Raw genomic sequence first — 25,277 nt, 5'->3', positions numbered from 1 at the left:
AATAACATTGACTGCTGCTGAATTTCATTCGGTTCTGACTCTTGCTTCCGGAGTTACAGGGGTATTAGTAAGCATACATTGGAATTTCCCATATAAATCGGCACAATCGTAATACGTCAGAGGCTAAAAACTATTGAAATGGTCACCAAATTACTTCTAATCGCAGATCTAGATCACTGATTGCCAATCAAACATTCTTTGAATATATTGTCCACTATCGACGATTCCGGAAGTCCGAAATTCCAGGCATATTCCACAATTAAAGCCACATCGGTTCTTCGGTGATGACTAAACCGATTTTCTCAAACCAAGTCTCAAATGGAAGGCGAAATATGCAGTTGAGTATTGCGTCGCCGCCCCTCTCCCCGCCTTGCCTTTACACCTCCCTCCTTCATCACTCCCCTCCCCTTGGACCACCCTCACGCCTGCATTTCCTTCATCCACCTCGTATACCGAAATAAGATGAAGGATTTCTGACGCATCCTCCACTCCCACTCTACTAACCCCCCATTCCATCCACTTTCAAACCCATTCCACCAACATTTCAAAATGTAATCACTTGAAGATAACATTGAACTCATGCTGATTAAGCTAATTAAATATTATTCTTTTGCTTTTCTCATATAGAAAGGTTATGCAATTGCTCCAAAAACCGACTTTCAAACCGTCTCATATAACATTCGACTCAGTTCGCCGAGATCGCAAAATATCTGTGTGTATGTATGTGTGTATGTATGTATGTATGTATGTATGTATGTATGTATGTATGTATGTATGTATGTGTGTGTATGTGCGAATTTGTTAACAAAATGTCCACATCGGTTTCTCGGAGATGGCTGAATCGATTTTTACAAACTAAGATTCAAATGAAAGGTATAATATTCCCATAGGTTGCTATTGAATTTCATTTTCAAACGACATCTTGTTCCGGATTACGAGTTGAAGAGTATGGTTACAAAACAAAATTTGTTGATTTGTCCACATTGGTTTCTCGGAATTTTCTGAACCGGTTTTGACAAACTTGATTTTAAATGAAAGGTCCATCAGCTGCTGTTGAATTTTGTGTGGATCCGAGTTCTGGTTTCTGAATTACAGGGTGATACGTACGATCACGCAGCAAATCCCGATTCTAACGAATTCTGCGATGAATGTAAAAAGATGATTGTTTTTCCAAAATGTAAACACAACTGTTGAATTTGTAGATCTAGGTCACCAACAGTCATGCAAAGTCTCTTTGGCCACACTGGCCACCATCGACGGATCCGGAAGCATCCAAATTCAGAATAACGGTTCTATTGGTTTCTCGAAAATGGCTAGACCGATTTGATCAACTTAGTCTCAAATGAAAGGTGTTGCGTCCCCGGAAACTGATATTAAATTCCATCTTCATCCGACTTCCGGCTCCGGAGTTACGGGTTGTGGAGTGCGATCACATAGTAAACTCCGATTCAAACCGATACCGCGATGAATGCAAAAAGGTGCTCTTATATATACTTACCAAGTGTAATAAGAATGAAAGACATTTCCATAATGTTATATTGTACGAACCAGCTATTAAATCATAGTTTGGAGAAATGAGAAAGGCACGATTGCACCTCTAGGTGGATTAAAACAGGTTTTTTCGAAATTTATTTACCAATTTCCTTCAAAATGCACTTATGAGTCATAAGTTATGATACGTGTGAGTGTGACTTTTGTTTAAATATTTTGCAAAATTTCAATATACTCAACCGATGTTAACAATATTGAGAGAATAACACAGAACAGGTCGAATGAAGAAATGTCTTCTCTAAATTGTTTCTACTCTTTATAATATTCAAGATATTGAATCTTAAGCTTTTGAATTCGAAATGTGCTAAATGGCGCTTATCATAGTACAACAGCGATGATCTACTGACCAACACCTTTCAAATAACCGGAAGCCGTCATATTGGATTTCAAAATGGTGTCGGTCATCAATTTGCCGCATCTACTGACCACCACCTTTCAAACAACATTCATATTAATAAGGATTTTTAATGATATATGGTAACCGGAAGCCGTCATCTTGGATTTGAAAATGGCGTTCTTCTACAAATCCTAACGCAGTAGTCAGTGTCGATCAGATTGTGTTGAATCAGTGAAATTTAATCACCCACAATGTTCGAATAAGAAAATGAGTATGTCCTTATCTGATGTTAAGAACTCGTGTATTATTTTCTTCCCGCAAAAATTAGTTAATATTCTATTTCTTCCTTGTTCTGAATATTTTGTCAAGTCAATTTTACAATTATGCTTTTGAAATCTGGAATAAAAGTGCTTGAAAGGGAACGGAAACTACATTTGGCTGATGGACAATGGAAGATCTAGCATCTTCTATGGAATATTTTGCATCGTTTTGCGTGTTGCGCGCTTGTTCAAGAGTTGTTCAACACATATTCATCGAAAAATACATTTATTTCAAAGCCCAGAGATGCGACTCTCATTAATGAATAGATACGGTTGTAAACAACTATTGCTTGAGCTTGAGTTTGTGCGACCACCCCTGGCTACTACTCCGTCATCGATCTGGACTAGTTGACGTTTCACAAGGAATCAGTAGATAATTATGCTTGGGAGTAGCGAAACATCTTTCAATGTGCAATTCCTGGTAATCCCAAAGCGATTATTGATCTGTACCGGCGCCGGCCAGGCGCATTGGGTTTTCAGTAAATGAAACTATAATTTTCAATGAATGTGCAAAATTATATCAAATTTCGTTGAAAAGGAACATGAATTTGCAGAATGATTAAATTTTACAACTATTTTCATGCTCCAAATATATGTATAAAATTAAATGTAAAATCGAAGAATATTTTTCTGTGTAGTAGGAAACAGTTTGAGGATTGAAAAAGCTTATATTTTCGTCATCATTTACATTTTCTTGCTACCTCAGAATCGATCTGAAACACAATAATAACGCTCCAAAGCAAACTAAATTTATTGGAGGAATGACCTTAGAATGAGTTGAAAAAGATTTAACAAATTTGACGTAATGGTGCACCTAAAACGCGAACCGTATGAATTGCATGCGAATAAGCATGATTCTAATGAGAATTTTGCATTGTAACTGGTATAATGCATAGAAAGCGATATTGGTCCGGGTCAAAAATGCATTAAATGGCGATTACATCACAGAAACTTACACAAACCCACAGTTGGGAATGCATTAGTGAATTTAACGATATCGGAGTATTAGTATTAAAGTGACTCCGAACTAATACACATGTAAAGGACATCTCCACTCGGATACATGTGCGCTCTGAAAATACTAATACACGCTCAAGGATCTGTTTCCATTTCGCTTTTATACTGATCACATGCTGCATATTCAAATTGGCTCATGTGGGTGATGATTATGTGTTGATATTATGTTGTGCTTTCGGCGCTCTCTCAAACCCTAAATTTACCAGCGATATGCGAGTTCTAGCCACTAGATAGGTTCATAAATGTTAATAATGATTAATAATTATTTAAGCGCACTATACGCAGGAGAAAGTTACCTATATGTTACATTGGGCTAACAAGTTAATTCAACATTTGTCTGATAGAAGCCGTCCGCCAATCATTTCTAGCATTCCTCATATCAACAGTACTTTCAGGTGATATTATATCAGCATTTCGCAGCAAAAATATCTAAGTTTAAAGTATCATAAACTATAAAGGCAGTGATGACATGGTTTTGCACTTTCAAGCAGCAGTGGCAGTTACTCATTTCAGTTTGTATTATTTCCCGAACATGCGAATCCCCCTGGTTAACGATCATCGCAAATCACTCTGAGCACAAATCATTTTCTTCCACTCTTCTCAGAAGCGTAGAATGAGAGAGCGATGATTCTACTGCAAAAATCGTTCGCTATGGGAAAATAACAACGCGTATATCACACACTCTCGTGAACGTAAACTGTTGACGCGTTTAGTGTGGTTAGAATTGAGCTGTTCGCAGACAAAAAGCGAAACTGTGTATGAGGACAGAAGTTCTTACAAACACCACAGAGGTATTAATGTATAGAATACACAACGTTTTTGGCAGACTCAGCTAGCAAAACCAACTAATACTTTTACATGCGGGCAGATAATATGGTAGCGTGTTTCATCATTTATATCATCATGAATCAAGCTGTGTTGGTATAATGCCGTAGCTATGCTTGGTCTACAATGCGGAGAAGGCATGATTCTAATTCGGAATATGCACGAAAGGATGTAATGCCTTTTTTTGCATTGGGAAATTGTTTTGGGTGTGGGATCTCAAACTTTGAGATCCATTTTCTCGTTCTTTTTCCACTTTAGGGCTTCATTAAAAATAGTGAATACAAACTCTTTGTTTGTAGATTTTATAGACAAAAAAGGTTTTGTTCGAGATGTCAAAAGATTAAATCTTTAAATTGAACCGTTTTTTAAATGAAATTGCACGCAGTTTTCAAAAATTATGTTTTGAGATAAACATTTTCGATGAATTATTCGTGGTAGAATGTCAATATTTTGTAACAAGTACATGGGTTTTGGACATCGCTGATTACTGAAGTTTCGCTGAGCTGATCTGAAGTTTCGAAATTTGAAATAGCCGATCGCATATGGTGGACCCCCACTAAAGGTTTTATGAAAGGTTTTATGATAAGATAACAAAAATTTGAGTTTTTTTATTTAAATAAAGTTTCATTCGTCAAGTACGAATTTGATTAATTATGTATCAAAATTCAAAAATAAGAACTGGCGAATTCAATATGGCAGACTTTAACGAGACTTTAACAATTTTGACCAAAATTTTTCGTTTTCACCATTTTCTGTGGTTGTTTGATAACTCACGATTAGTCTGCCATGCCTCTACAGATCAAACCATGAAATACGTTCTCGAGAATTTGTATCAACATGTAAAGGGCAACGCGATGCATTCTGAGAACTTGCATTATGCTATGAAAAGGTTTCTACCTGTGACGCACGCTTCGAGCCGAGAGCGTCCTATGGCGGCTGTAGAGACTTTTTGATGCGATGGATCGAAAAACCCGTTTAACCCAATATAGTAGACACTCATACCTTTCAAAAAATGTTAAGAAAAAATTCAAATTCTTGAAAATTTTGAATGACAACCTCCCCTTAAAGCACTTTCACGCAGATAAAACAATAGAGAAATACAAGAAACAACCAGCTAGCAATCGTGTTGTCAGATTCGTGGGAAAAGCTTTTTATGCATTAATTTCGTGTTATCTGGGTTGACATACATGCAATTGATTCCAGTTTCCAATTCTACCACTGCGCTGTTCATTGCCTCTATTCCACATCTTCATCCTTCAATCAGTTATTCCGTTGCCCACTGACTACGTAAAACGGATAACTTAATGTAAAAAGGGAATTCATAAAAAATCATGAACTTTTCAACTCTTTTGGTAAATATTTGTAGTATTGAAAGGAATCACTACGCCATTATTAATTGAAGCTGCCACGTTCTTTGATGCGCCTTTAAATGATGAATAGTTTCGCAATCTCAAAGATCAGGTGTCGCTAAAGCAAAATAATTATTGGTCCTCAATCAATTTCTCGGCACCTTCGTTTTGTTTCAAAACTCCCTTTCTACGGAATTCCATAGTTGTCAACAGTGATGAGTCCGGGAGAAAAGATTATTGCTAACCTCAACCTGCAGCGACAACAACCCTGTTTACTGTGAGACAATCAACAAAACCTTTGCTTCCTACCTATAACAAAGATTAGAGAGTTAGATATGATATTGAATATAATTATATGCACAAATATTCACTTTCATTTTCTTTCGTTGATCCTTCTCCAACTCTTAACTGCTCGTCTTCATCATCATCATCATCATCATCACAGTCACTCACGCTGCTGTTTCAACAGTGAAGTTTTATCTTTGACCTTAGTCTAAATCACATGCTCCCCGCTTCCCCATCCCTGCCTACATCGCACCGAACCACGTGGTTTCCGTTTCATTTCGAAAGGCCTTTTGTTTAGGTTCCCTTTTCAAGGTGTCTAATCCACCGTAAATCAATACCCGATACAATCGGATCTCGAACTGTGAGCTGCTTCGGTTTAATTGGATTAGATCGGGTGGCAGCTTGCCGTCTGCACTGATACTTCCACTGCGGATGAACGGCATTTCCGCATGTCGAATGAGACTCGCACTGCCCAGAGGGTGGCCACCCCCATGGAGGGACCGGGGTTGAGTCGTATAAATGGAATTGATACTCTTGCTGCTGAACGGTGCAGATAAATGACCGTGGAGTTATATTGCGTTGCGTTGCGTTGCGTTGCGTTGTGACGATGATTTTGGCGGATTGCACACTGACTTCATCATGTTTGACTGCTGATTATCTAATAAGAGTTGCTTAGGAAGTGGTAAGTAGGAATTCATACCAATCCGACCCATATTAAAACCTCAACAGCATGATAGCCATCATTGCCGGCCGCCCCCATCTCCATCGTTCACGGGGAAGGATAAAGGATAAGGTAGACGGGAAGTGTTGATGCTCCACCTACTTAACGGAAGGACGACGATTCATCAGACTCTTCCATAGGTGTCGCGGAGTTGGTGGTTTGGAAGGGTATCAGGTCTAGGATTCGCTCCAAGCAAACGATGCGACCTGTAAAGCATGTTTTATTAGGTAGTTGTTTAGTTAGTCTTCGAGTGCACGATCACTCGAAAAAGAGATGATCTTGTTTAGTTTTTGGTTATTTTTAAACTCTGGGCAGCCGGCTACCGAGAGTATACTATGTTCCCTAAACAAAAGCAATTTGAACTCCACACGGCCGACCGTGGGAGTATTGCCTAGAAAAGCTAATCTTATCCGCGTAATGGGCCGGATCACTATTTATTGCAACAGTATTTGGACAGAATTCGCTACTTCTTCTCTACGATATATTTATTGGCTTGAAAACTACCGAGTGATAACACATTATACAGGCAAAAATAGCGAGAGATGTTATAAATCAAGGAAAGTATTTCTTATTTTCCATATCGGATTGTTTGTGGAATACAAGTATACGAGCGATAATACCGAACATTGAAGGGAAATATAAAGGATTGTTAACCTGATGCACGGGCTTGTTAGCAATAACGGAGCTTTAAATTAGGTTCATAAAAACAGACGCGGCGAATTTTCAATACGTATTGACCCGTGTTCATAGATACTAGTCAGATTAGTCGTATTGGGGCTAATTTCCGATCAACTATTCATTTTTACGGCAATGTTTTCTCGACTAGATCTGTTCGCACCCTCTCATTCTGTTCGCACCCTCTCATTCTGCGGTCTAAGGACCAAATGTCATCAATAGACTTAGACTCGCGTGGAGGCATGAGATAGGAAACTTGTAAGAATTTTGCTATCCCACCGTTTGACTACCAGAATGGATGGGAGAACAGTAATACTAGCAAATACCGACTACCATAAGAGCGGTGCAAATTTGAACGAGTGACGTAGAGTACTGCACTGAAAAAAGGACCAGGAGTGCGATTTTACGAAGTTTTAGCTTCCGATGGCCCTACATTTTCTGACAAAGTGAAGTTCTTGAATGTTGAGATTTTTATTACTGTTTAGAAAAGCAAAAGTATCATAAAGCTAGTGTCAGGCCTTCATGAGACCTCAAGGAGTCACTTTTGGAGGTATTCGTAAATGTAGATTTGTCGGTAGACGGTTCCAAATATAATAGAAAAATACCTAATTTAACACAACTACAGATCACAAGATTGTTAGTCGCCTCTTACGACATGGGAGCAGTTCCCAGAGGTTCTATTCTTGGTTGAAATAGTGCAAAAAAGATTTCAGCCCGCCGGACACCACACGGCTTGATGACCGTGGAGTTATATTGCAGGGAATAAAAACTCGAATTTCGATATGATGAAGATGGTGAGCTAGGCGATAAATAAAAGATAACTGATAAGTATTGAAACCGTTATTCTCAAACGCGAATAGAATAACTTTTAGTTTAGATCGTCAATTAACCGATTGAAATTTCTTCGATTTCTGTTACTGCTTAGTACATTTGAATTATTAGTCTTTGTGTGTTGTTGGGTTTCTTATATTCGATTTACAACAATAGAGAAAATCCATCAACGTGTTCTTTACGAGCCGCTCCATTTATCACACTCTCAATTATTAATAATGATCCAACACATTTTAATATATTTATTATTATCGAGAGAAAATCTTTGGTCGTAACATCAAGCTAATCACTGACAAGCAAAATCAATTACAAAGTACTAGTACGTACTAGTACGTTGCCTGTAAAATCCGTGTATCCCAGCTGGCCAATTGCACTTCAAGATAAGACAAGCTTCAAACTAGTTTCGTTACAAGCGTCGACAGGAGGCCTTCAAGCGTCGTCCCGAACAGCCCCCCGGGCTACGGATCGTTAACATTTCATCCATCGATTAACGCATCTAGCCATCATTACACCGGCATGCATCTCACAGCTGTCTGAAAAAAAAAATACGTGGAAAAAAGCGAAAGTGCATGTAGGTACACACATAATCCTTATCGAAGCGCGATGTCGCATCATCATACAAGCCAGCCGCAGATAAAGTGCGTGATGACGACACCGGCGTGCGCATTGCTTTAAGTATTATTTAAGGGACGATCCATAAATGACGTAGCATTTTTGGAGTGATTTTTAACACCCCCCTCCCCCATCGTAGCATTTCGTCACAAACCTCTAAATACCCCTCTGGTAATTACGTAGCTTGACGGTAATTCTCCCCCCCCCCTTGTCACCGTAAAATTTAAAAAATAAAAAAAAAACGATGTTAGTTATTCCCCTTTAAAAAAGCTACGTAGCATGACATGACCCTACCTACCCTACCCCCCTGTCGTCACACATCATCACAACATGCAAAACTCGTCCCTCCCCCATATAATACTACGTCATTTATGGATGATCCCTAAGAACTCGGGTGGGAGATGCTGATGAACCATGGTTGCAGGTGTGTACGACACTCCAGCAAATCTATCGAGTTTCGTAATTCCAGCATCAGCGTGTCGCCTGCCTTGCCTTAGGGGGATACATCGCGTGTGTCTTGTTGAAGTCGGTGCCGATTGATTTGCAAATCATTGCCTCCCCCAGGGCGGGGTAGTCATCGAAGATCAAAGATCGCATCATGATCATCATCTTCGGTGGAAAATAAAATTGTGATGGCATGTGATTGAGTAATGTATTCAGCCGACTATAGCTGCTTAGTTGAGTATCTGTTTTAGGTGTGCGAATTTACATACCTAGCGTACAGTGAGTAAATTTTGACCAAGCAATAGACAACCAAATACACACATTTTTGCAACGTAAAGAGTCACTTCCCACACTACTCGGTGAGTCATTTTCTTGTCATATTTAATTGCTAGCGTGCATAACTTGAACATTCTGATGTCATGTCATAACCTTAACAACAAAGTATTACTTCTTCCCAGTTGAGCATTGGCAAATCGAATACCTTAGACTGGCCTTGCATTCACGTACTAGTGGAATGAGGTATTAATTTGTTAAATATTAGATCGACTCGGTTGACTAAAACTCGTTTAACTCGACTACTCATTCCTTGTTGAATATTGCCTTAGCCATATTTATTGGCGAATTCAGCAAATACGGATGTAAGCGTTTTCACCTTCAAAATAAAATGTCATATGCATTCCATATTATAGTTTTTCGTACAACCGTGCTCTAAGTAGGCTAAAACTGTTAATATTCGTGATTCTAAAAATGTTTCTGGATGGTTTCAACAAGCTAGTTCCTGAATTAAAGTGCCAAGCAAACTTCTCGATTCAGAATACCTTCTCAGAGCAGAAGCTAAAAATAGATTCACTTTAGCTATCAGTGAAGCAAATAATAAATTCTACCAACCGCTTTGTTACTTACCCATTGTACAAACAATAAAATATTGTAGCTTTCCTATTGTAAAGTGAAGGGGAGTGAATCACAGAATAAGAAAGTTGTCTGGATGGTAAATACCATTGTGATTGACTAATAAACCGCCACGAACCTACGCGAGATGCAGTAGTTACTAGTGGTACATATGGAGCTTAGGCAAGTAAGTAAGGAACTATCTTTAGAGGCGGAAAAGGAAATACTTTTTTGCAATTTATTTTTGAGAAAACGAAGATAGTACATATGAAACTGGCATAATATATATATATATATATATATATATATATATATATATATATATATATATATATATATATATATATATATATATATATATATATATATATATATATATATATATATATATATATATATATATATATATATATATATATATATATATTGGACTAGCGGTTTAAGACAAGAAATCCTGAAATCAAACATTTTTTTTCGAAAGGGCGTTTTGTCGTAAATAGAGGATGCGTTCGAAATTTGAACATTATCCATAAAATTACAATTTTTGTTAATTTTTGCGTCAAAAATGGTCTACAAATAATTTACTTTCTATGTCCGCCTTTATGTAGACTAATTCGATATACACTTTACAATAAGTTTTCGATTTAGAAAATCAGTTCACTATGCTTGACAAGGGTCGGTGACGATTCGCTTATGAAAGGAATTGGGGGTAGAACGGTCCACTGTAAGTATTGAGATTGTGGCGGGGATCACGATACTGTTGGGAATCTGTGATGCATCATCACAGTTTCTCGATGACTGGGAGATCGCAGGTTCGAATCGTACTTGAGGACATACCTTTTCCCAGTGTGTCCAATAAATGGTGAACTGTCACCGTTTTCGGTTCATTCCTTCTTTTTCTCATTGGACACGTTCCGAAAAACCTTACAAAAAGATAATAACAAGACTCACGTCAGAACAAGGGATATATGCAGTTCACTATAGCAAAATTAATGGAATAAATTTATTTGCTAGTAAATGGGATGTAATAAAAAAGAATGAATGACTGAAAAAACTAGTCAGATTTAGAAAGTGGTAAAACTGAATAAAATGTATGAAGATGAAAAAATTAATAAAATGCGTAAAATGAAAACAGTAAATAAAATAAATTAAATGAATGATTTGAATAGAATACACGAAATGAATAAACTCATCATAATGACTCCAAAGTATGATACGAATAAAATAGCTAAAAGCTAAAAAAATTGCTAAGCTGAAATGGTTAAAAAGAATATTGAGTGAAATGTATAATTAAAATGAAATGATCATATATTTAACCCTTTGCGACGCAGTGGGATGTATACGTCCCACCTTTTTCTCCTAAGTTTTTATTAAATTTATAGTTAGCGTTGACATCTAAATACGAATTCTTGCTTTTATTCAACTGTTAGGGACGTAAGCAGTACAACTAGCACAAAAAATGTGATTTTTATTTACTTATTAGTTATAAACAATTAAAACTCGAAAATTTCGTTTTTTACAATAAGCTGTGTCTGAACTAAAAGTCCTAGAGATCTAAAAATTTTTGTGCAAGTATTTCAAACATTGAACTAAATAATAATTTTTTTTGCAAAATTTTTTGTGGGTCAGTTTTTTTTTCAAAAAAAAAACCAAAATATGCAAAAATAGGGTTTTTTTATGTTGGTCTACAAAAGATTCTGAGAGACAGGGATAACTTCTCAACTAGTATAAAAATAGATTATGTGGTTTTTGAGGTCGCTGATTACGATTCTGATGGCAGCCATTTTTTTACAAAATTTACGAATTTTGTTACAATGAGCATAAAACTCGATTTACGAGAGTTTTTGGGTAGCTGATTACAATTCTGATGTCATAATTTGTAAATTCTAAATAGCGCTTACAAAATGGCAACCAGTTTTTACGAAATTGACAAATTTTTGTTAGTTAGTATAAAACTCGATTCACGAGAGTTTTTTGGCTCGCACAGTCGCCATATTGGATTCGTCATTTTCAATTTTTTGTTTTTGGCATCAGAATCAGCGAGCCCAAAAACCCTTTTGTAAGACGTTTTTGGACAATATAAGAAAACATGAAATTTAGCCAAGCACAGTCGCCATATTGGATCTGCCATTTTGAATTTTACATTTTCGACTCCAGAATTAGAATCAACGACCTCGAAAACCTATATAAAGCTAAAAATAACAGTATTAACAATGAAAAAAATCGCGTCGCAAAGGGTTATAACCAATCGTATATTATCTGTACCGAGCATATATGGGCAACTGAAACCTTCGCTGTAAGTTAGAAGAATCATTTTTTTTTGAATAGTCGAGAGTTCAGGGCGCCTTTGGAAGACTGTTTTGCCGGATCTAATTTGTGGATGTTTTGGACTTTGCGTCGTCACTTATCATAATAGTTTCTTATCAATACAATGAATATGCATTTTCAATAATACCATCACAAAACAAGTAATCTTAGTTTTCAAATGATATATTTGAACATATGTTTCATTCAAAATTTAATAGAAATACGAAAAGTTTAAAATACGTATGTGGAACGTCGGTTTCCAATTTTTTTTCTTCTAATAACCATATTGCCCAGTTGAGTTGAATATTTTTCTGAGATACCCAAGGATTTAGTTAATTATAGTATATGTAAACACTTAGTATGGAACTGAATGAAAATGGATTAATATAGTTGATAGTTTTTTTTTGGTCACATGCCTTCTCATAGTGCAACGTTTCGAAGGGATGTACCTTCATTCTCAGAGGAAAGCAGGGCTTGAACATAAATTAGTTTTAGCTTTCTCATAAAACAAACATTTTGCAAATTTTCGTAGTACTACAAATGTTTTCTTTGCCAAGTAGGCTGTAATATTAAAATTTGTTTCCGTGAGTGACTCTGTTGTATACTAAAATGCAAAAACTATTTCTTGGGAAACAGCAAAATTTAGAAATGGATAGAACAATAGCTAGATAGATATGAGTCATAACAGTTGCCACGAACACGAAGATAGAGAAATAAGAGGGCGTGTGAGAAATGGATACTGCCATTATATTATTTTCATATATTATGCGATATTTTGGTTCCTTATATCTTTGTTATGAATAATGTAACTGAAATTGTTTTCGCCATGACCAGTATAATCTAAATCTAGCAAAAAAAAAAGATAAATTTTCACTGGAATTTCGGGATTAAAAAATGAACTATGTGCTCCACGAGTACAAATTTTATAAGAAATGTACTATCTCACTACTAGGTGGATTTCTTTGTGATCTGTGCAGTGGCGTAGCCAGAAATTTGGTTTGGAGGGGGTTTTGACGAAAATCATAGATTTTTCAAGAATGTTGGCGAGTCTATTGATGACATTTAATATGTAGGCCGCGATCGACTGGGTACAACCGTGTTCTGCAGTAATAGCGCAATGGGATGGTGTGAGCGGGCATGGGCGCTATAACCCTACCGTAGGCAGAACTAAATACCTGTCGCAGGTGTCAGTTATGTTGGGTGGCGGACTACGAGACAGGTTAGGTCAAGTTCATGGAGTGGCCCAAAAACACCACTTTACTAACAATCAAGGAGAAAAGGATGAGCAGAAAACTCGCAACTTGGAAACCGTAGCATTGGATGAGCTTTGCAAGACGTGGTAGAAGGTGTGGAAATGCGGGGATCGAGCGACGGCACAAGAGCTGGGCCAAATTCGCCAACGCGTGATCAAGTGGCAGGCGGTTAGCGAAAGGATGTGTGTAGTGTGAATCAAAGTTGAGTTGTGGTACCGGTAATACCGGTACCGAAAATCTCGGGAATACCGACCCAAAGCCAGTACTGGTATTACGGTACTATACAATTTTTATGACAAATATGTTAGTTCTGCAGGGGGATCTGTTTCAAAATATCGGTCTGCAAGATAACGTTTAATTATATTAATTTGTCTTCTACATAAATCGTTGAGATAACACCTTTGTGTGGGAATGAGGTGGGGTCATCTTCATAATAATTCTAGAAGTTAAAGTTTTATTAGCGACATTCTGATTGGTTTCCATTATTCATTGGGTGGCACGTAATAAGACTATGGTCTAAGTCATGTCTGTACATATTTGGTTTGCTCTTAAACCTTTATCTATAAAAGAACGAACAGCGATTTAGTAGCTAGCAAATTTAGACTTGGTGAACTGCTTCAAATGGGGCGATTTGTAATTATTGGTGATCGGAAAATTCAGCAAAACTCTATAGTTTACAGGAAAGGAAGGAGCCTTGATATGCATTAGAGAATAGTAGACAAACGACATAAAGGTCGAAATCAATTTTCAGAAAAGCAAGAGAGGAAATGCGATTAACCTGCTCGGATTTACTGCCATTTTCGCTTTGATTTACTGTTGTTAATAGGGTTTCATTTATTTACCATCTGTTCAAGTCGACGAAAGTCGCACCACTTAGCAGTTATTGGTTTCAAAGTGGCCTAGATTTCGAAATAAAAGAAGGTGCCCTATACGAAAAATATCTTCTGTGAAATGAGTTTTGTCATTCCGAAGCAGTTAAAAACAATAAACATGTTTTTTGATCAGCAAAACTCAATCATCTGAGAATAAGATCATCTGTTTGAGCATTCAATTTCACTTTGAAGCTTTTTTCGAATTTTTTATTCGAGTACCGGTACTGTACCTGTACTAAGGGATTCAGTACCGTAGTACTACCCAAAAATGGGTAGGTACTGCGAACCCTAATCAAAGGCCATTTCTTCGACTAGAGCATTATCAATGTGCACTGACCTCACGAAGCCGAGAAAGATGCATTTTATGCTCAGCAGGAGCATGTCTTTGATAGCTGCCCATGGCGGAATGTTAAGCTCGTCATCTGTGACATAAACATCCTGATAGGCCGGGGGCATTGTATAAACTGGTTATCGCATAGGATAGTCTGTACACCTTATAAATAATGTGCAGAAATTCTCACGATTGATAAATATAATGACGAACACCTAAATAGCGAAGTAGTTGAAGACAAGAGTATTGCAAAAATCAGCTTGGAGACCCGACAGACAGATTCCGGATCTACCTAAGATTCATGAAAAAATAGGACGGTTGAACCGCTCGCAATGATCAACTGTCATGTGAGCTACTCAAACATAGAGTAAGGAATTGGCTAGAGCACTCCACTGGGTGCTTTTGAAGATCTGGAAGGAGGAGATTTTTCCGAAGTATAGGATGTCTCATCTATAAAAAGGGTGTTAAGCGGGATTTTTGCAACTAATTACCGATTAATCACATTACTGAACTGACCTTGTATGCAAAGGTGACGTAAATGCCATCGAGTATATTTTTCAGGAAATCAATTTTTAAATCTTGCATGGTGCGGGTAAAAACATGCTTTCGCCACTTTGTCTTTCGCATTTCAACAGGTTATTTTTTATTTTTATTTGAAATCGTTTGCACTGCGAATTTTCGTAGTGAAATTAAAAATACGAAAAAGTTAAATTTGACCAAAGTAGCGTTGAAGTCACTTTTGCGTACTAGGATAGTAAACGTCATCTACAAGGTGTTCTCCCAAATTCTTTGTTGCCACCTGTAACCGTTAGTAAGGGAATTCGTAATGCAATATGGCCTATAATGCACAAATACGGCTTGCATTCATATCTTCAATCAAGCTATTTGCAATAACATTCTTGAAAACTTTGCTGAAGACACTAAGTCTCGAACTAAATTTGATTGGAATAAGTAATTATTTTTTTTCCATCTGGAAAAAAAATAATCAACAAAATTATGTTACTAAATACTAAACCTCCAAAAGCTGATGGTTTCCAAATTATGGAATCTTGGCGCCATTCAATTCGATACCCGTGACATATCTTCATTTTTTTATTACCTATCTTAGCTAGTGGCACTTTATGTAAGTGATAATCCAAAAAATCAAATGTGCATAAAAACCGATTCTGACCTGTTATAGACAAGCGTAAAACGCCATTTTTAATCAGTTTCTATGTAAGCGTTTTCGTTGAACTATTTTGCTTGATATTTACATGTTTTATCAACTATAGGATCCTCACTGAAATATTAGTTACAAGATCCCATTCTCACAATTTACAAAAAGTCCCCATAACATTTAAAACATTAGGTTCTCAATGTAATGAACAGATAAAATTATTCCAAAATTATTATTTGAATATTTAAATAAACTAGTCAGCAGCAAACTTTTTTTCTTCGATTCCAATATTTTGGTTTGGAGGGAGTTTTAACCCCCAAATATTGTTCAATTGTGCAGTGATTATGTGGAAAGTGAATGAATATACTAACACTCTCTATTTATTTTTTTCAATGTGCCATTTTTTATGAATTAACTTTACCCACGTCCACCAACACTCCGTTATGTCTTCGTATCATTGGAAATATGTTTCGAAAACAGATCTTTTCACTATATGTGCATACTTTTATTGAATGATTCTTATAGTCACCTTCGCAGGTTAATTTGCCAAAAAAAAAGTTAGATATATGGGTTGGAAAAATGTTAAACGTTGCAACAATAACTTGCACCACATTACCACATGATTTTGTAAAATAATACAATCTGTTGAATAATTAATCGATTGCGTATATTGACTTCAATTTCATACACTACACCATCCAAAATAAAATCGATGGTATTTCTGTTACGCATATAAATCTATGGATTATCGTGTTGAATTATTTAATTCAGTCAATCCACCATGCTTTCAGGAGAATTGGTTTTATACGTAACCTACCCAGTAGTCTCCGTCAGACGAAGATTTTTATATTTAATCGAAAGAATAAAGTTCTTTCTACGAATTTTTGCGATTAAGGAAGTTGCTTAAGGTGTAAATTGACCTAAAAATATTCCAAAATTGACAATATGACTTTGTTGTTTCGAGAGCTACAGATTCATCGTTGTTATAAAAAAGTGCATTTTATCGCTTATAACAACTTTGTAGAAGACACTTTTAAGAATAAAAAGTAGTCGTAAAAAGTTATATTCGAAAAACTATTTTTAAGGGGTCTATCCCAAGCAAACCTATATATCTCGCTACTGTTACTATATAGAGCTTTAGTATCTTCAGTAAAGTTTTTCACAATAATATTTTCTAGAACTTAACTGAAGACAGCGAGTTTCTAGCTAAATTATTTGGGGAAATACATTTTCTATCTCACTTTTAGGGGATTAATCACTCAATTCATTATATCAAAAGATGCATCTATTTATATCTAGAAACTTCTTCCAAAAAAATCCATCCTTCAAAACCAATGGTTCAGGAGTTATTGAATTTTGATCGTGAAAACGTCGTTTTGCAACACTGTGCACCGCATGTGTTTCAATTGAAACTTTGTGTGCCTATTATATTAGTTATTGCGGAACATCGACCTACCACAAGTGTGCTTTGGTTGAAAAAATTCATTTAAGCGACCATTGTAACTAGAAATTATAAAGGATCAGATGTACTGCTACCTCGAATTCGAATGATATCAAGGGATTTCAAACGATTGTGTGTAGGAAAACAGAGCAATTAATTTAATTGTGCTCCAGGTAGTCAAACTAAGAACATTGTCTATCCGCGAGCAAAAATATTTGTTATTTTTTGTATTTTTAAAATATTTCGTTTAGTCCTGATGAGTGTAGCGAAGCGCACCGGGTTACAGCTAGTATACCATAAAAAATAAGTTTTACTTTTCTGGCTTCCTTGTTTTCATCGGTCTGGTTCGCAGTCATCTCTGCTCTTTCTGTTTCTTCCTCTGCATCTTACGTCATGCCGAACTGGTGCTGGTTTGGACTTATCTAACGGGCAATTTATTCTGTTGTAGTAAGCGGAGACAGATCATGTTGTCGAACTTCGATTGTACTGATGTCCTTATAAAGAGGGTCATGATATCTCCATATTCAACTTCATATTTCGAGGTCGAATAAAACAGTTCTTCTCACTAATGATAATTAGTATAACAGTCCTCAGATGGGTAAACTGTATTTAGGTGAATTTTATATCAGAAAGCCACACTTGCATTTTTAATATAAGTTCACCGCATTAACCGAGGGACAAATCTTTCATTGCCTAAAATCAATACGCTACGTAGGTTCGCGGATGAAATATATGTTAGGTTTACTCATCTCGTTATACCTAATATTTGCAACAAAATTAAGAAAAACGGTTTTTGTTGTTGGGTTATTTGTTCATATACTGTTGCGTTATCTTTGTTTGGTTTTTTCACCGTATTTACTATCGATTTATTGTAAACGATCTGGTCGAAATAGAAGTAAATTGACTTGTTCTGTTATTCAAATTATTCGCATTCCGATTTTTAATACCAAATTAGAGAGACGATAAACATATGAAATAGTATTTTGCTGAAGCTGTGATCGAGATCTACATGGTTTTTTACAAAGGTTTTAAATTTATACCGTGAACAGTTCGGTTAATTGCTCTCTAAGCTTGAGAAATGATCGATCGACAGTAAAATGAGAATCGATTTCGCTACGTATGCATGACTTTTCACACTTTTAATTTCTGGGACGGCGGAGCCCGAATGTAGATATAAAACTCAACTGACGACATCTCACTCTGACACAAGTTTTGACAATCATCTTTCACTTGAAATTATTTTTATAGCTGGGCTATGCAAGGTTTGCCAATAAGTAGTCGAAACTTTACACCTCTTCGCAAAAAAAAATTGACTAGCCATTTCTTCCGCTTACCATCGGTTCAATGTCACGCAAGCCAACGAGATGACTTCCAGAGCCACCATCGAAAAAGGAAAAACTTCCCCCAAACCCTTATCCGAATCAACAAAGAGAATAAAGAGTAAAACTTTCTCAACGGCATCCCCCATTCATCCGATTCACTGGTGTGTAAACTTCAGTTCTGCGATTGTCCTTTTTTCACATTCTGAAGAACGATTCACCACCCGTTCCAACGCTGCTACGCTTTCTTCGTACCCGGTCCAACCGGGCGGCAAACCGGATCACAGAAGGAAAACTTTTGATTGCAGTCCAGGCCGAGAAAATGGCATTGCAAACACGACACGGTGCCGGCTGGTCTGAATATCCTTACCCTGACGATGCTGGCCTGTGTCTCTGGCTGTGCGTTATCACCTCGATGGGGATGTGAAAATCCATGCTGAAGCCTTCGTTCAACATGTCTAGGTAGTGCTGAAACGTTTTTGTTATTGCAAACTTATCAAGTGCTGGGCGCTATACAGTGTCCGATCTGATCCGATCCGATTCGATCCGATCGGTGGTGGTCCCCGATGCGAACCCAATCAGACGCCGTATTGTTTCCTTTTGGGACAGAGCTACACAGGACCGAAATTTCCCGTTTGCGGAAGTGAAAATCAATAAGCAATTATTCTCTAGTAGCGGGTGGTTTGCTGAGGAAAGTTTTTCTCCGGTCGGTCGGATCGTGTACCAGTTCGGTGTGTCACTTCGTGCTTGAGGTGGTGGCTAAATCCAATCCAATTACCCCATCGTTTAGTTAGGTGGATTGTTGGGAAGCAACGGAGGGGTGGTTGGAAACTGTATATTTGCTCTGTTTCCATATGACTGATTGAATTTGATGCTGCCGGCTCGTAATCGGTGAAACTTTAATCGGCTTGTGGTCTTTTCCGGGGGCAGAGTTTGAGAGGGAATCGATAGTTGGCATTAGTTTGAGCTTTGTGCAGTAGACAATTGTTGGATGAAAATCGGGTCGATTGCTTCGGGAGTTCGATGAAGTGTGGTTATTTTTTGCGCAAAAACTGATGATTGATTTACTAGATCATGCAACATAGAGGGTAAAATCTAGAAAGTAGCTTATTGTTTGATTTACAGTCGAGAGAACCTATTGATGTGTTACGGTATTGTGGTGGTATTCAATTGAAATTTAATCACATGCAATTTGTTTATTTACATTCCACTTATATGCGACTACGATTTTAAATTTTATCGTTTTTTGTTCACTTGCAGATTTTACTCTTCCAAAAGTAATACGAGGTAAGTTAATTTTAAAACCTTATATGCTGATAGAAAGATTTTTGTCTCAGGTAAAATATTTCACCGATCGTAGCATGTTTAGAACTCATTTGGTACTAGATGCACGTGGCACTGATGTGGTGAATCATCTGGTTACTTTTTCGCTATGATATGTCCCCACATATCAATTCTTCGCTCAGAAGAATGGGATATTTAATATGTATTCTTTTAAGTAGAAAAGATACGAGTCATGGCACGTGTGGTTTAATTACAGTGTTAAAATATTCAAACTCCGATATTGTCGCAAGCATCGTTGCAAGGGGTTTATCACGACATTTATGTTGGTCTATTCGTTCATATCCCTTGGCGGCCACAGGTTACAGAGAAGAGGGATTACGACATGCTGTTTTATTGTGTACTCAGCGTTGGTTAGGGTACGACAGGAAATTCACAAATACCTGTTATTCCCTTAACTGGGGGGTAAGGGTTTCAGCGTGAAAAACACACTTTGGCGATTTTTTTATAACAAATTTGCTAGGAATTAATCAATACTTTTGTGCATTATAATGTATCATCTAAATAACATTCTGTAGTTTTTCTATGCAAAAGTATCGACAATCGACTCGAACTTTTTGTAGAACGTCTCTGGAAAAATACGATTCGCGATGTTAACTGCCATTCAAAAACTACATAACCGATTTATTAAAAAAAATTGCCTGCACATTCCATGGAAAAAATACCTTTTTGAGATAATTAAGGGATTTTTTACTTATAAAATTCGTGAAAGATAGCAACTTTTATTTTAAAAGTGTAAAATACCCCCTTAATTGAAAAATTACTTCAAAAACTCAACGAAAGGGTTAGGTTTTTTCACACAATGTGTAATTTGAAATAAATCGGTTAAGTAATCGGTACAAATCTGGATTCACCTTGATAAGTGATATGATCTATGCAACTCTCAGTAGTGTTACCATGTGTTTATTGTTCTGGGCAGCAGGCTGCTGAGAATTTAAGATGGATTAATCGCTTGTTGATTCAATTTTGAAATGCTCGGTTTGTATACAAAGCAACTTCAGCTCCGGACAGCCGATAGTCGGGAGCATTACTTATGTTTAATTGAATGGAATGGCAAGTGAACGATTTTAATATTTCTTGCTTCTTTAATCCGACGAAACACGACATTCTAAAAGCATTACAATACAATGAAACGCTACTGCAATTCCATGGAAAAAAGTTATACGATCTCTCAGAATTCTTTATTTGTTAGAAACGTTCCTTACTGAAAAATATTAGATGCATATTTTTTTTATTTTGTCATTAGGGTGTCGCTTTCCACATTAGACTGGTCCAAAAAATCATGATTTTACAAAAGTTGAATTTTTTTAAAATTCATAACTTTTGAACCGCTGAACCGATTTCCCATGGTTATATGTCGAATGAAAGGTGTTCAAGTGTAATTTAAAAAAATGGTTAACACCAGAAGATATTGGGTTTTGTATGAACAAAATACGCATTAATTGGTTTTTCATGATTTTCACTGTGAGGGACCTCAACTACTCCATACGTTTATATTTTTATTTGAAAGATCATTCAATTCTACATAACATACCCAAAAATTAGGCTGAAGGACTTAGAGGTTTCGGAGATACAATTTTTGAAAATAAAAAATCTATGTATACACCCGACATGCACGGAAATGCTGAAGCCGCATGTTAGTTCACCATACATCTCCAGCGAGGCATAGCAGCTGTGACAAACGAAATCCATGAGTCTGGGAGCAACATTTGTTCCATCCTGGGGGCTGTCCAGTAACGACGTAGACCATTTTTTGAGACATTGTGGATCCTGCCCTCCCCTCATGTTCAAAATATTTTCACCGAGCGTCAACTTTGGTTAGAAATTCCACTTCAATCACGGTGTGGAAAATATTTAAACAAAAAAAATCAGTTTCGCCAAAATACTCACCAATCGAAAGCTTAGATGCTTCTCTTTCATCTGAGCATAAATTTGAAATGTTTTATCGGGGGGTCTAGAATTTTTTTTTTCAACCTTTTGATGATGAATTTTAGGTAATTTTTCAATTAGAAGCTCAAAGCAGCTCCCTTTTAGGAGGTTGAATCAGTGAGCAAACACTGTCAGAGGAACGGACTTGTAACGAAAATGAAAAGCTTCGAAGACACCATTTAGCCAGCTTCGCGTTGGTATTAAAGGGTCTTGAAATTCTCAAAACAAAACGTTCCCTCCAATTAAATTTTCTTCAGAATATATTTTTGCTCGGGGTTTCTTTATAACTAATTTATTGGTTTATTGGTTTAAAGTAAATTCTATTATAGCAAATAGGGGAAAATGGAAATTTTAAAGTGCACTTTATCAAGTATTTTGGTCAATTTTGAGTTATTTTACCGTACTGCACCGACGCAATATCCGACCAAAATCGTGGAAATATACTATGATTCTCATTAAAAGTCCGTAAACTCTTCTGCAGTCACTGGGATCAAATGCACGAACTACGATTAGACTATGAAGCTGGAACTACTAAGAACAACGTAGAATCTTCGCTCACGAACACGCATCACATTGCTTTGCGAAGTTCACAAAGCATTCTGGAAAGCATGCTTTGTGAATTCAGTGAAGTTTGAGTTCAATGATTTTTCATTATCTGTCGTCAGAAGACGCTAAAAAGTTGGTAGACATTGAAGAGCAATGGAAAGCTAGCCCAAGCACCAATTGAGGTTTTATAGCACACTACAAGTGCAATCTAAATTTTTGGTAGGACTTCAGGAGTGCCATAAAACCTCAATTGTTACTTGGGAGGACACGGTATCTGAGCTTGTGGCAATGGTTACCACGCTATAGAACATGTTGTCTGGGCATGCTCGGAGTACTGTTCAACCAAATCTCAACTACTGGATTACCATCGGGCCCGAAAAAGATCACCCAATGTCCCGGTTCAGGATGGACTGGCAAACCGCGATCTCATCTATCCCTCGTATACACCTTCCTAAAAATCGTCAATATACAGTTTTAGCTGCCCGTTCTATTTTTCTTATTATTCTCAGGAGTGCTCTCTTCCTCCTGTACTGTACACTAGAGTGGGACATGGTTATATGAAAAAAATAAAATTTCGCTCCGAGTAACTTTTTGGGTCCCATTTAGCTCCCAGAACATCTCTGCAAATTTTTAGTTCGATCGGTGAAACTATATTTTCGCGCCCACTGTTTAAAGTTTACATGGGATTTCGTATGGGGAAAACGTCTTTTGCAAATTAATTCTTCCAAGAGTCACCCGTTACCTCTTAAAAATAAATAGATGTATGATTTTTATAGGAAATTTGTCAAGGAAACAAAGTCGAGAAGACCACGAAACGATCTGATGCTTGTGGAAAAAGTTATTAAGCAAAAACCGATTGATGCCCTGAAGATTGATGAAAATTTTACTTTTCATAGCATCACTGCTGCTGACGGTCGAATTATATACAAAATCTTTAATTTTCTCTTATTATGTAGAAAAGAAGACTCAATTTATCCCTGAAAACTCTTGCGAAGTGTCCAAACAGTATAGAAAAATGATTTGGAGACATTAAGAGAAGATCAAAACAAAATTGCATATAATTGGACAACCAACAACAGTGGTGCTAGAAAAAATGAATATTTTATCAATCGTCAGAGCATCAATTGGTTTCTGCTTAATAACTTTTTTTCTCAAGCGGTAGATCGTTTCGTAGTTTTCAAGACTTTGTTTCTGTGTTAAATTTCCTACAAAAGCCACATAACGGTTTATTTTTAAGAAGCAATGGGCGACTCCTGGAGGAATTATTTTGTGAAAGTTAATTTTCCCATAAAAAATCCCATGCAAACTTTAAACAGTGGGCGCAAAAATATAGTTTCAGGGATCAAGCTAAGAATTTGCACAGATGTTCTAGGACCCAAATGGAACCCAAAAAGTTGCTCGGAGCTGGAATCTATTTTTTGTCCCACCCTACTGTACACCATCAATGGCTTAGTTCGACTTCAAGGTGACACCAAACATCTCGGTCGAATCAGTTGACAAACACGGGACCTACAGCTCAAACATCACTCGCGGAACTCTGTTTGTTGCATTTTTACTATTTGGCAATGTTTTAATCCACCTAGTGGTGCAATTGCGCCTTTCTAATTCATCCAAACTATGATTCACTCCACAGTTCTATTGAATTGGTTTTGTTCAATAGAATTGTGAAAATGTCTATTACATTCTTATTTCACTTAGCACGTATCCCACGACTACTACGAAAGTAGACGCAGACTCACTTTAAACCGAGAAGTATAGGGGAGACCGGGGCTAGTTTGCGGTGTTTTCAGTTTCCATTTTTTACAGCTTTGATGTAGATAGATCTTGCAAAATAGAATATGTGGCTGTTGCCAACATCCCTGAATTTTATCAAAGTGTTTGTTGCATTGTCTTTGTTTTTATAGACAAAAATGTATGACGCGGAAAACCCGCCAATATATTTCAGTCTCAATACCCCGACATTTTACTTTGACGCGTAAATATTCCAATTCAAAAGCATATTTTTGAAATTATTCAGGCGATTGACCGAAGTAAATATCCCCTGCATTGACGAGATACACAAAGTTTTACTTTGGAGTGAATTCCAAAAATAAAAATATTTGATGATTACATTTGCACTGTAAATAGTAGCGCCAACTTGCCCCGCGTGCGTCACCGCCAACTTACTTCAACCGCATATTTTACAAAAAACTATTTAAATATTTAAAAAATAACTTTAATTCATATCTATACGGACACTGAAAGTTTTTTTTACGCGCTATCGAAAAATAAAATCAATTGAGAAAGTGTTTAAAATTTCAAAAAATTACTTGGTATGCTGGAAAACACAATATCGCGCACAACTTCTACAACACAAAATGTTTGTTAACAAAAACACATTGGATAATGGGTTTCACATAACTTGAGGTACATAATGAGAGGCAGCGCTGTCTGTCTAATAGAGACAAAGACAAAGGGATTCCGCCAACTTACCTCAACCACCAACTAGCTCCGGGCTCCCCTAATATTTAATAAACTTAATCAACATGAGTTCAACCTTATATTCATGTGATTATATTTTGAAATTATGATGGAATGGTTTTGGAAGTGGAGCGGGTGGGGGTTTAGTACAGTGGGAGTGGAGGATGCGTCAGAAATCCTTTATCTTATTTCGGTATACGGGATGGATGAAGAATGTGAGGGTGGTCCAAAGGGAGAGGAGCGATGAAGGAGCGTGGTGTGATGGCAAGGGGAGGGGGGGGGGGGGGGGGTGGTTCTGAGTGGCAACACAATACTCAACCGCAAATGTTGCCTTTCATTTGAGACTTGGTTTGAGAACCATCACCGAAGAACCGATGTGACTTAAATTGTGGAATATGCCCGGAATCCGGGACTTCCGGAATCGTCAATAGTGGACAATATATCCAAAGAATGTTTGGTTGGCAATC

General features: G+C 37.0%; 1 protein-coding gene across 1 annotated transcript in view; it reads left to right on the top strand.

Annotated features, from left to right (window-relative positions):
* LOC131685051 (zinc finger CCCH domain-containing protein 13) overlaps positions 1 to 25,277 on the top strand; it is a 429,305-nt gene that overhangs the window by 248,082 nt on the left and 155,946 nt on the right. Inside the window, exon 3 of the mRNA XM_058968440.1 lies at positions 19,795 to 19,821. The gene's annotated coding sequence lies outside the window, so the exon portion shown is untranslated. The remainder of the gene's footprint in view (positions 1 to 19,794; positions 19,822 to 25,277) is intronic.

Source organism: Topomyia yanbarensis, chromosome 2 (assembly GCF_030247195.1).
Source record: "Topomyia yanbarensis strain Yona2022 chromosome 2, ASM3024719v1, whole genome shotgun sequence".
In the NCBI taxonomy this organism is placed as follows: Eukaryota; Metazoa; Arthropoda; class Insecta; order Diptera; family Culicidae; genus Topomyia; species Topomyia yanbarensis.
This window is presented reverse-complemented; position numbering and strand designations above follow the sequence as displayed.